Source organism: Zea mays, chromosome 5, assembly GCF_902167145.1.
Source record: "Zea mays cultivar B73 chromosome 5, Zm-B73-REFERENCE-NAM-5.0, whole genome shotgun sequence".
NCBI lineage: Eukaryota > Viridiplantae > Streptophyta > Magnoliopsida > Poales > Poaceae > Zea > Zea mays.
The window spans coordinates 207823503-207837240 of record NC_050100.1 but is presented as its reverse complement, the minus strand read 5'-3'; positions in this window follow the sequence as shown (position 1 = coordinate 207837240).

Genomic DNA, 13738 nt, shown 5'->3' with positions numbered 1-13738 from the left:
AAGGTACTACAGTGGAGGGATTGCGGGTCTCTTATCGTTTTGCTGTGGAGTTGATGGGGACTTGCGCGGCCCTCGGGGGAAGGATGTCTTCGCCCGAGCTTCGGGAGTCTTCGGCGCGAATGCTGAAGGTTACCGGGGGTCGATGGCCAAGGAACGTTCCGATCCCCCGCGCGGCCGGCGAAGACATATTTACATCACGTATGGCTCGTGAGTTGAAGATTTTTCCTTATGGGCGAAATATTGTTGTTGTTGTATCGGCAGTGATGGAGAGGGATCGTCAAGACGCGGCGCGGAAGCGCTGGGCGGTCACTAGGGTCGGGGACCCTTTCCGTGAAGCGAAGAAGGCGCGGGGGGGGGGGGGCGAAGTATGCCACCCCTGGCAGCAGCAAACCACCACCGGCCGCCAAGCCGACCGCCCCCGGGCCCAACAAGTCTTCAGCGGGTGCGAGGGTTGCTGCTTCTGGCGCGGGCAAGCTGCCCTCGGCCGAGGCCGCGAAGGAGTGAAGGCCGTCGTCGCCGGCGCGCACTGACGTGGCAGCGGCGCGTGTTGCCGACTTTGACACGGACATCTGCGTGGGGGATTACCTTGTTGGTAAGTTTTTTTTACGATGACTAGGCCTGAAATAAGATCATGGTGAAGGGTTGGATGCGGGGCAGCTGGCTGTTGTCCCGACTGGGTGAAGGCCACTTCGCCAACGACGGCGGATGGAGCGAAGGGTTCTTCATAGGACCCGTGGTCCGCCTTCTGCGCGAGCGGCGAGATTTTGTCGGCCGCCGCCGCTAAAGATGTGGCGGGCTCTGTGTCTCATCAGCTGAGGCATGCGTCACAACAGTTGAAGCATGTAAGTCGTGTTGGACTTCGATGGTTCATTGTTTTTATGTGATTGCGAATCTCATGGGTTTTTGTGGCAGGCGACTGACTTCTCCGACCATGTTGCGTCGGGTGCTCTGACTTTGGAGTTTGCTGCCAAAATTGAGCATCTCCAGGCGCAGCATACGGATGTTGTTCGGAAGAAGTCGGCTGCAGAAAACAAAAGCCGCAGGCTGACGGAGAGGTTGGCTGCTGCGAAGGCCGAGAAGGGGGATCTCCGGCGCCAGTTGGTGGTGGAGAGGAGGGACGCGAACAAGGCCATTGCCGATGCGCAGGCCGCTCAAGCCGAAGCCAAACTCGCGCGGGCGGAGGCCAGTCTCGCCGGCGAACGGGCCGAGGAGCTGGAGGCAAGGCTCAACAGCCTGCACAATCGCATGGACAAAACCGAGGCCTCGACGCGCGCGGAGGTCGAGAGGACGCATGCGCAGCTCGTGGACGCGTAACGAGAGCTGGGTGCGCGGACCGCCGCCTTCGAAGTACCCGGCCAAGAGGTGGGCCTTCGCTTCCTTGAGTGGCTGCTGGAGGAGCTGGGGGTGCTACCGACAATTGTGACGGGCCTCATGTCCTTTGCCTCCCTCGTCACCTGCGAGGGGGCCGTGAATGCTTTGTCCTGCGAGGGGTGCAGGCATTTCGAGGTCTTCGACCAGTCGGACGAAGGCTTCGAACGCGAAATCTTCCAGGTCGAGGACCCATTGCTTAAGCGGTCGGCGGGGGCTCTCTTCGACAGGATGTGGGGTCCTCACGGCCGAGAGACGGTCCGGGAGAGGTCCGACCGGGTAATGGATCAGGTAAAGGCTCATTTTGTGTGGTTATATGTGTGGGTATGTGTGGTTTTGCTGAACGAATGTGCTATTGCTGCAGATGGCGCATGACGAGGAGGTGGAGGACCTTGGCGATCTAGATGGAACGCTGCCCGACAACACGCTGCCGGAGGCCTTGGGGGTGGAGCTGGCGCCACCGCCCGATGCGGGCAAGGGCCCCTCGGCGACCCCCGCGCCGACTGGAGCTGGCGAAGACCCCGCGCCAGCCCCTGCGCTGGCGGGTGAGGACGCGTCGAAGGCAGTGGTCGAACCAGCTGTCGAAGACCCCGCGGCGGTGTCTGGGCCTTCGCAAGTGGCGGAATAGGGGTTAGGGATTGTAAGTGTAAACTTTTGTCTGTGTGATACTGAACCTCGGTTGCTGCGCAGGTTCCGACGTTTGGGCCTGCGCAAGTAACCGCTACTGACAATACTGATTTTGCGGCGGAGACTTCAACCGTAGTGCCTGCCGATGATAGTTTGTTTGGTTCTGTCTGAATGTTTTGAGTCTGATGGTGAATCTGGGAGCTCGTTTCCTTGGACGGAGGAGTCCTTGGATGAAGGCTTGGATTATTTTGTTGCGTTGGATGTGGCTGCGGCAGAGACTTCGCCACGTGTGGAGGGTGTTGGGGATCTTCCTGGTGTGAGTACTGGGTGTAGGCAGTGAAGGATGGTGGGAAAACATAGTGTGGGTGAATTTTTGCGAAGTGGCAGGCGCCGTCGTATGGGGATGGAGCGTGGCCGTCTCCGAGTAGACCGGGTTGGTAAACGAGAATTGTTGCCCTCGCCGACTGGGGCGAGCATAGGCGAGGGGGATCTTCGGAAGCTTTTTGAGGGTGAGGAATTGAGGATAATGCTGTTTAATTACAGGGAGATGGGTATCATCCCGAAGGTTGAGCCGATGTAATATGTGATGCCCTCGTCGTGTGTATGTAATTGTAATTTGTATGGTGATGTGGCCTGTTGGCCGTATTGATACGCTTGTGTTGGTTCGGCTGCGCCCGTGGGCGACTCTGTGCAGAGTGTCTTTTTAATGAGAGACTTTGATTAACGCTGTTCTAGCTACACCCTTAGGCGACTGTTGCGCGGAGTGTCTTTTAAATAAAAGACTTCGATTAACGCTCTTGTTGTGCTATTCAGGCTGCACCCTTAGGCAACTTTTGCGCGAAGTGTCTGTTAAATAAAAGACTTCAATTAACGCACATGTTGTGCTATTCCGGCTGCACCCTTAGGTGACTTTTGCACAGAGTGTCTTTTAAATAAAAGACTTCGATTAACGCACTTGTTGTGCTATTCCGGCTGCACCCTTAGGCGACTTTTGCGTGGAGTGTCTTTTAAATAAAAGACTTCGATTAACGCACTTGTTGTGCTATTTCGGCTGCACCCTTAGGCGACTTTTGTGCGGAGTGTCGCACGCGAGGGTAGTCTGCGCTGCCTCTCGCGGTGACTTCGGAGTGGTCGAATGTCGAAGACCGTCGATGCGGTCTTTTTCTACATGTTGCATCTTAGTTTTTGCGGGGGATTTTTGCAGGTATATTACATGGCTCTGCCTCGTTAAAAACCTCACCCCCGGGAGGAAAAGAGTGTGGGCCGGAATAATACTATTTGGTGGATTACAAGGGCGCGTGGGCCCTGAGGGTTTAAACAAAAAATTTGCGAAGATTGTCAATATTCCAGGAATGCTCTAGGTCTTCGCCTGATGGCGTTGTTAGCCTGTACGCGCTGGGGGATGCCTTCGACTTGACAATTAATGGACCCTCCCACTTCGGCTCCAGCTTGCCCCGTGACTCTGTCCGGGTGGTTTGGACGAGTACGAGGTCTCCTTCATTGAACACTCTTGGGACGACTGCGTGGTCGCGCCAGGACTTCGTTTGAGCTTGGTATTTGTTGAGGGCTTGCAGGGCGAAGACGCGGTCTCCGTCGATGAGGTCTTTAGATGTTGGTTCGTCTACGTCGGGGACGGCTGATGTGCTTGTTCGGGGTGACCCATGCTTTATTTCCTGCGGGGTCATGGCCTCCGATCCATATAGTAGACGAAAAGGAGTGAATCCAGTTGCCCGGCATTCGGTCGTGTTTAGTGCCCAGACTACTTCAGGTAGCTGGTCGGCCCATTTACCCTTCCTGTCATCGAGAAGCCTTTTCTTGATGGCAGTGAAAATCTTGCCGTTGGCGCGCTCGACGACGCCGTTAGATTGCGGGTGGTATACCGAGGCGAAGGCAAGCTTGGTGCCGATGGAGAAGCAGAAGTCCCTGAAGTCCTGGCTGTCAAACTGTTTGCCATTGTCGACTGTGAGCTCGGATGGGACTCCGAATCGGCAAACAATGTTTTGCCAGAAGAACTTCTGGGTCGTCTTCGACGTTATTGTGGATACTGTCCTTGCCTCGATCCACTTGGTAAAATATTCGACGGCGACGAAGGTGAACTTGAGGTTCCATTGAGCTGTAGGTAGTGGCCCGACAATATCCAGCCCATAGCGTTGAAGTGGCCATGTGTGGGCAATCAGCTTGGTGAACTGCGAAGGGTTGCCCGAGCAGGGAGAAAACTTCTGGCAAGCTTCGCACGACCTCGTGACTCGATTCGTGGCGCAAATTATAGCGGGCCAGTAAAATCCTTGACGAATCACCTTGGCAGCGAGGGCCCTTGGCCCTGAGTGAGAGCCGCAAGTTCCGCTGTGGACTTCGCGCAGGATCTGGATGTCTTCGGTTTCGGTGACGCATTTAAGCATGGGTTGACTGACCCCCTTCTTGTATAGCTGGCCCTCAATAAGTGTGAAGTCCCGGCTTCGGTGCTTGAGGCGCTTGGCCTCGTTGACGTCACTTGGGTGATAATATCCTTGCAGGAACAGGGTTATTGGGGTCCGCCAATCTTCAGTCATGATGAGGTTGATGATTCGATGGCCCTCGGCGTCGTTGGTTATTTGTAGACCCTCTGGATTGTGGACGGCTGGTGTGCCAATAACATGGTAGAACACGTCGGAGGGCAAGGCTTCGCCTCTGGCCGCTGCTTTGGCCAATGCGTCGGCCTCTTTGTTCCTGGCGCGGTCCACATGCTGCAAGGTGAAACCCTTGAATTGTCTCTCAAGACTGGAAACAGCCGTAAGATACTGCATGAGTGCGGGGTCTTTTGCTGAATATTCTTTTTCGACCTGGCCAACAACGACTTTGGAGTCTGTCTTGACTATGCAGGTGGTGACGCCGAGTGCTTTCAGCTTGCGAAGGCCTAGGATGACGGCTTTGTACTCTGCTATGTTGTTGATGCACCTGTCGGACTCCAGAGCGAAGCTAAGGCGTGCTGCGTATCTGTGCTTAACACCGGTGGGTGAGGTGATAATTGCAGCCGCGCCTGCCCCCGCATGGCACCATGTGCCGTCACAGTGGATGGTCCACACCTTCTCTGAGGGCTCTTCTTGTTGCCGTGTCGGCCCTGTCCAGTCGACGATGAAGTCTGCGAGGACTTGCGACATGATTGCAGTCCTGGGCTCAAAGGTGATATGGTACCCAGAGAGTTTGGCTGCCCATTTGGCGATTCGGACAGACGCCTCTGGGTTTCTGAATAGTTCGCCCAGTCCCCTGTCCGAGGTGACCCGCACCTTAAATGCCTCGAAATAATGGCGCAACTTGCGCGATGCCATGACGACTGCGTAAGAATTTTTTTCTAATTCCGTCATGTTGCATTTGGAAGTCGTGAGGACTTCGGAGACGTAGTAGACTGGACACTAACGGGTTGTGCCCTCTCTATCTTGCTCTTGGACCAACGCCGCGCTGACTGTATGTGGCGAGGCTGCGACGTAGAGCAGCAGAGGCAGCGAGGAGTCGGGACTAGTAAGAATTGCCAATTCTGACGGGTGCTGATTAAGTGACGCGAAGGCTGCCGCTTGTTCTGGTCCCCATGCGAAGTCTTTCGCGCCACACAGTGTCTTGAGGAAAGGTAGACTCCGCTCTGCAGACTTGGAGATGAATCTGTTCAGAGCGGCTAATCTGCCTGTCAGACGCTGGACGTCCCTGGTTGACTGCGGGGGTGTCATGTTGGTGATTGCTTGAATCTTGGTCGGGTTAGCCTCGATCCCATGGTGCGACACAAGGTAGCCCAGTATCTTCCCCTGACGAACTCCGAAGACGCACTTCTCGGGGTTGAGGCGAAGTCGTGCGTCCCGCATATTTGTGAATGTCTCTGCGAGGTCGGCCAGGTGATCCTCTTTATTTTTGCTGGCGACGACGATGTCGTCCACATACGTGAAAATGTTCTGGCCTACTGGGCTCTCGAGCACTGTCTTGGTGAGGCGAGAGAAGGTTGACCCAGCATTCTTCAGTCCCTCCGGCATCCTGATGAAGTAGTACGTGCCGAAGGGTGTGATGAAACTGGTACTGGCCTTGTCTTCCTCCTTCATGTATATTTGGTGATAGCCGAAGAAGCAGTCGAGAAGTGACATGACTTCGCATCTGGCTGCACTATCGACTATCTTGTCGATCCGTGGCAGCGAGAAATTATCCTTGGGGCAGGCCTTGTTGAGGCTGGTGAAATCGATGCACATCCGCCACTTGCCGCTTTTCTTTTGCACCATGACTACGTTGGCGAGCCACGTTGGGTACGCAACTGGTTCGATGAAATTGGCCTCCAGCAGGTGGTGTACTTCGGCTTTGGCGGCTTCTGTTTTTTCATCGGACATTTTGCGCAACTGCTGCTTTTTCGGGCGCACCGAAGGGTCGATGCCCAGACTGTGCTCGATGACGGAGCGACTGACTCCAACCAGGTCGAGGGCAGATCAGGCGAAGATGTCCTTATTTCTGGAGAGACAGGAGATGAGTTTCTCCTCGTCTTGCGAAGTCAGGTCTTCGCTAATGATGACTGTTTGCTTGGGCGTTGCTGGGTCAAGGGGAACTGTCTTCGTTCCGTTGTTGCTCTGCAGCTGTGCCTTTTCATGTTCGTTGGCGGCTGGGCGGGTAGCCTAGGAGACTTCACGCTGTGTCGTAAGGCAGTGTATGTTCCGTTGTCCTAGAATGAAGTCTCTCTCAATGTTACGCGCAGTCGGCTGGTTACCGTAAACCGTTACTGCGCCTTGTGGACCCGGAATTTTCATGCAGAGGTATAATCCGTGAATGGCCGCTTCAAATTTATTGATAGAGCCCCGACCCATTATGGCGTTGTAGGGATAGACCATGTCGACGATGTCAAAGGTGACCTGTTCGCTTCGCGCATTAGGTGCTACGCCGAAGGACAGGGGTACCTCTATCTTGCCCACAGGGAAGGTGCCCTTGCCGCCGAAGCCATATAGGGGATTGTCCGAAGGCTTGAGTAAGCTATGGCTGATGCCCATGCGGTCGAAGGTGTGGAGGAAGATGATGTCCGCCTGGCTGTCGTTGTCAACGAGGACTTTGTGCAGGTCCCAACCTGCCACACTGCAGTTGATTACCATGGCGTCGATGTGGGGTGCGCTGTGCAGATTAACATCTCTAGCGTCGAAGGTTAGTGGCACATGTGACCACTTCGTTTGCAAGACTAGGTCGGTGATGGCGACGTGGTTGACGCTTCGGTAGTGATCCCTCTTTTGCCGCTTCGTGTCGAAGTCGACGCTGGACCCTCCGGTGATCATGTGAATGACTCTGCGATACGGCTGATCGGCGAAGTCTTCTTGTTTTGGTGCTTGGGTGATTTTGGTGGTGTAGGTTTGGTTGATGCGGAGGCGGGAGTGGGGGTGGTACGACTTGTACCTCCTGATGGTGCTGATATGTGTGATTGGGTATATGCTGGGCGTGGTCGTGGTTGTATGGTTGTGGGTGGTGGTGTTGATATGTGTGCGCGACAACTCTTTGGTTGTCGGCGGGCTGTGCCCGAGACATCCTGTCCCTGGTGACCTTCATTTCCGGGCAATCCCTCGTTGGGTGCGCGCAGTCTTCGCCGTGAAACAGGCAGTAATATCTGTGCGGTTGTTGCGCCCGTCCCCGGCCCCGGCCACACGTGCCATTGCCGCGGCCCTGGGGGGATAATCTTGATGGTGAGCGGGCTCGCCGACGGGGTGCTGGTTGGCTATGTTATGCACCTGCTGCTGACTGCGGTTGTCCCGACCGGAGTCTGACTGCGAAGGCCTTGTCCAGGTTCGGCTGGACTGTGGAGGGTCCTTGGGCTTTCACTGAGACTCAACCTGGCGCTGATGGAGCTCTTCGGATTTGGCGTACTTCTCAAACAACTGATAGAGCTCTGGGAAGTTTTTGGGTGGGTCCCTGATGCGGTGACTGTATAGGACGCCAGCCCGAAGGCCACTGATGGCGTAGTGTATGGCAATTTGGTCGTCGACCGAAGGCAGTTGTGACTTGAGAGTCAGGAACTTGCGGTAGTATTCCCGTAGGGTTTCCTTCTCTTGCTGTTTGCAGAGCGGTAGCTTGGCCAAGGCATTGGTGTCTGGGCGGTACCCTTGGAAGTTAAGCAGAAACTTGTCTCGGAGACTTCTCCAGGAGTCGATAGACAATGGGGGCAACCTGGTGTACCAGGTCAAGGACGGACCCTCGAGGGAGATGATGAAGGACTTGGCCATTGTGGCGTCGTCCCCTCCGGATGATGCGATGGCGACTTGATAGCTCATGATGTATTGTGCTGGGTCGATGCTGCCGTTGTATTTGGGGTAGGTCCCTGCCCTGAAGTTGGCGGGCCATGGTGACACTTGGAGTTGCGGCGTCAGGGGGCTTCGCTCAGCAAGGTAGTTGATGCCTTGGAAAGTTGCGGCGTGCGGGATGAAGGGTCCGCGTTGGGGAATGAGTAAGTCTCCGGCTGGCGCGCGCTGTTGGAGGGGCGAGCCGTGCTGCAGATCGTGTTGGCCTTCGCGCTGCATGAGCGCAATCTTACTCGAGTTCCCGAGCCCTCTGCTCCTCGTCTCGTATCATCTGGCGCACCTTGGCTTGCGTGGAGACACATTGGCGCTTGGCCTCGAGGATTTCTTTTTGCTTTTGGAGGTTGCGGTTCTTGATGCGCAGGGCCCGTAGCTGTAGTCGTTCTTCTGCTGAGACACCGATGACTTCACCGTCCTCTGTTGCGTCCTCGCCCTCTAGTGGAGCAAAGCCTGGGGGTGGTGCTTGTGGTTGTCCTCCGAAGCTGCAGGTGTGGAGGGTGCCTGCGGGAGTGGGTTGATCGTTGCGTTGTCTCTTGCTGAGTTCTTCGTCTTTGCAGACTTCTTGGTGGGTGTTGTCTGCGAGGGCCTTGCCCTTTTTCTCAGCTAGCAGTGCTGCCTTCGCTGCTTCGTCGAAGGATGGGGCTGCCTTCGAACTAGCTCTCTTGGGTGCCATCGCGGGTGGTTTGTTCGTAGCACGAACGGTGGGCGCCAAATGTTGGAACTTGCTCTCCTGGGAAAGTAGATCCAACGGGGGAGCGGAAAGAGTGCAAGCAAGGTTTAACTCGAGATGGCAATTGCTCTGTTAATCCGGCCTCTAAAGGGCACTGTACGGGGGTATTTATAGGTGCCCGAGTGTCCAACGTCCTAATGTAAGGACGTTTATGCCCTTGGGCACCTGGACTATCCCCAGAATATTCCCATAAGGGAGGGTTACAGACCGTCATTACAGAAAAGCTATTACAAATCAGGCCCGTAACACGCTTCTCCGTGCGGGGCCTGTTATAGTGGGCCGAATCCCACGTGGGCCTCTAGGTCGGGTGAGGACGTGGGATGGAGAGACTTCGTCGTAGGCCTTCGTCTTGCAGTGAGGAGGACGAATGGTGGGCCACGCCGGTCATCTTGCCTCCGACGATGGCGAGGTGACGAAGGTTTGAGCGAAGGGTAGCGTCTTCGCCTTCGCCCCAACAATTACACAAACTCAAAGATTGACTCATTATGAGCCGGTCTTTTTCCCCTATCTTCTACTACATTACATTACCCTATGTTACATTACTACACTACTTACACCATACTATACTACTAACTACCACTACATTATTCTACTACTACTACTGCTGCTACTACTAATTATCTATACTAATGTTTAAGCCAGTGGCGCTTTGCCATTGGCCTTGCTGCCGCTGCCGCCGCCCTTGCTGCCATCGTCGCTCCTGTCGTCGCCACTGCCTCCACCACTGCCCTTGCCATCGCCGTTGCCGCCATCACCTCCACCGCTGTCGTCGCCACTGCCGTCACCTTCGTCGTCGTCGTCGCCGCCGCTCCCTTCCTCGGACGAGTCGGAAGAGTTCTCCTCGTCCGAGGAGACCTCCGACTCATCCGAGCCCTCGAGCCTGACACGCTCTATGGATCGGATGTACGTCCACACCTCGATGGCTATCCTCTAGGAGTCGTCCAAGTCATCGGACGACGCTGTGGGGGGAAGCGTAGACCGGCGACCCCTCGGACCCGGAGGAAACCTCCTCCTCCGAGTACTTAGAGTCATCGAAGTCCTCCGAGGGAGGACTTGGTTCGCGCTTCCGCTTGTCGCCGGAGCGACGTGGCGAACCTCGACCCTTTTTGTCCTTACCCATGGTCAGATGGAGGAGAAGAGGGAGTTAGAATAGAAGCAACAGATGATCGAAGGATAAGTGAAGAGAACAACGGTGCAAGCAGGCTATTTATAGAGGTCGGAAGCGATTGTTCATTTCCTACCACGCTCACCAAACAGTCGCAAGTATTCAATAAGCAATTCAAGCCACCTAAAATGAGTCAGGCAACAGATGCCGCTTCGCGTAACATGACGCCATTTGGACTAAGGTCAACTGCTCGGGCGATATGATTACACCCCGTGGTCACATCAAGTTACTACTCTAGGACAATGTGCTAAACGCTCTGTGTACCAAGACGTCCCTTGGCCACACCCATTGGGGGGACGGCTAGGAAATTTCAATAGATTTTCTGAACAAGTCATATCCATATTGTATACGCAATGAATGTATTGAGACAGAAGGAAGAGATCGATAGGGATCAAAGGAAATCCAAATATAGCTACTGAACTGCAAGTCTAGTCAGCAGAAGCATTGAAGCACAGAGCGAGGTGAAGACCAGCCAAGAGCCATCTACCAGAGGTCCAATCTATCACCGATCAAATAAATTTCAAACCTAACAAGGCATGGACAGACCACATTGTTTGAATTCGCAAGAAGCATGAAAAAGGCAAAATGTTGATTTCTAAAGCATGAGATGAAGATAAAATGTTGATTTCTAAAGCATAAGATAAAGATATTTGAGTGCATTATTTTAAAAAATCCACTCAAAGCTCGGGGGCTACACCCATTGGGTGCACCTCCGGTGCACCCAATATATTCTTAACTCTAAAAGACAGAATGTTGGTTTCTAAAGCATAGGCTGATGACAGAGCGTCGATTTCTGAGGCATGAGATGAAGACCTTTGAATGCACCAAAGGAGGACCCTTGAAGATTGTTTTTTACTGAGTCACTCAGAGTTCAGAAGCAACATTCAATAGGTGCACCTTTGGAGCGCCCATCACCAAAATGAAAATCAAGCCATAGAATCGCAAGATGTACCTAGAATCTTTGGGCTGATTATTTTAAAATCAACTTAAAGATTGGGGGCTTGTGGGGGAAGGATATCCCCCGGGTCCACTAGAAGGCAAGAAGGCCTCGCGAAAGGTTTTGGGCCTATTGTCTCGCAAGACCATCTCTTCGTGGGCCATGGGAGAACTGCTGGTGGAATGGGCCGACGCAGGGAAGGAGCAGACTCAGGCCTAGGCGGCTCGTTGGACTTAAGCGCTATCCACAGTGTCGATCCGACCTTCCCGCGTGGGACGACCTTAAATGACGGAACAGACTAAGGATAAGTCGGATGGATTATAGGAATATAAGTTCAGTCGGTTCACTATTACTTAGGTACACATCGTTATCATACACGCATGTAATGCCCCACGGTCAAGTATATAAGGCCTAGGGGGTACCCCATCAGATTCATCGACCATCTACTCAGCTCACTAGCTTTCTCCATACTGGAGACTTCCCTTGTAACCCACTACATAAAGATCCACACCAGGAAGTAGGGTGTTACGCATCTCAAAGCGACCCGAACCTGTAGAAAATCGCCTACCGTCTCTCGTGCGTCTCGCACGAACCATTGAGTTACAGTCAACAACATCGTCCTACCCAAAAGCACCTCGAGGGGTAACCCCAGGTGCGCTATCGGGCTCCAAACACCGACAACATGACAACTCAATTTACTTATGTATATATATGTGCTCAGTCTCTAAATGACTTCATCCATTTTGTAGTTTTAATTAAAGTATGGAAAAATTGCTGCTTCTTGGTATGTGTCATGAATTTATGCCCACCTATGCTGCATCTATCCTATAATGCATCGCCTTTTAGCTTGACATATACTAGATCTGCATGACACACATCATTTTTCTTGTTTTGTACGACATAAAACATCTGAGGGTTGTTTTTTGTCTGAATTAGAATTTATCTCAGCTATCAAATGATATGTGCATCATTGGCTGTGAAACCTTGTTTGATTTCACAATCACTCATGTATTCAATTTGTGTAGTGAACAATGAATGCCTTTCTATACTCAGGATGATATTCAGTCTCAATCACTGAATTATGAGTTGGTTCTAGGTGGATGGTACATATCAGCTCAATTTGGAGGAGTTTATTCCAAGAATCTGCAAGTTTTCTTGAATAGTAAGGGTCAAAGAGAAGGCTAATGCATTCCGTACAACATCTCCTCAGTCCCTCTCTGCTTTGGTAAGTCTTTTGCACAGTATGATGAACAAGTTACATATATGTAAGTGTTGCCATTCAGATGCTACAATGTAACTTCTTGAGGTAACATGTGTGTGCCTTATTGTGCCATGCACACTTAGTAACGTCCTCTGAGGCCAAATATAGCTGCTTGGAGTATTTGTACAACTGTGGGTTACAAGGAGTTGGTAATAAGCCCCTCAAGCCTAGATACCACTTTTTAAGCTAGATCTCTCTTTCTGTACATGATTGTAGGATATATGACACCGGCTAGAGGGGGTGAATAGACGGTTTTGACTAAAATAAATAACACTAGAGAAATTTACTCAAAACAACAAGAGGTATAAATTTTCTAGCCTTGATAGGTCAACAGAATATGATGAGCAATTTATGCTAACACTACAAAAGATAGACAATACATAAATTACTAACTACTTGCAAGTAAAGAGTAAAAGGTGAGAGAATGGTGCCAAAATTTATCACGTGGTATCGGTGATTTGTCGATCACCCCTAATCCACATTGAGGTGGAATTCAAGCTCTCACTTGCTCCTCTATCAAGACACGGCTTGATCTTTGAGCCAAGTGGACAAAAACTCACTCAATACCTCGATTCCACTAGCGTCGCCTTTGTCGCTCCGGCGAGGTGGGCACGAACCCCTCACAATCAACATCGTGGCTCCTCCACAATCTTCACGGAGAGCTCTACAGAGACAACACCCGAGTCGTCTAGGAGGCGACAGCCTCCAAGAGTAACAAGTCGATGACGCTTGCCTGGTGTACCACCTAGTGCCTCAAAAGATCACAAATAATGCAAATGCACTAGAACCTCTCAATCACTCACTAGAACGCGATCTCAAGCAACGAGTGTGAGAGTTTGAGTTAGAGGATCACAAATGAGGTCAATGTATGCTATGAGTGGTTAAGAGAGCCCTCACACATGAGCTCCGTTTCTATTTGTAGCCCACAACTCAAACCTAGCCGTTATGTGCAACTAGCACATGTTCTGTGCCCCATGACCGGACGGTCCGCCGTACGAGTAACTGAAAGGGAAATGGGCTCAATCATTTCCTATAATCGATTTTGGTGTTTGATGTCCATCACAAACCACATGGACTAACTAGTTTGCCTAGTTATCATTTATCTCAGGTGCATAAAGTTCAACATAAACCAACGAAGAAAATAAGTTGGGGAACTCATCAAAGTTTGGAGCAAATACAAGCATTGGTGCTGCCAGTGGCGCACCGGACGCTGTCCGGTGCCCAGGCTGAGCACCCCACGAACTGCCCACTCTCGGGTTTTTTCCAGAGTCACTCCGCTATAATTCACCGGACTATCCGGTGTGCACCGAACATGTCCGGTGAGCTAATGGAGCAACGGTCAACTGCGCCCAATGGTCGACTGCAATGTTAGATG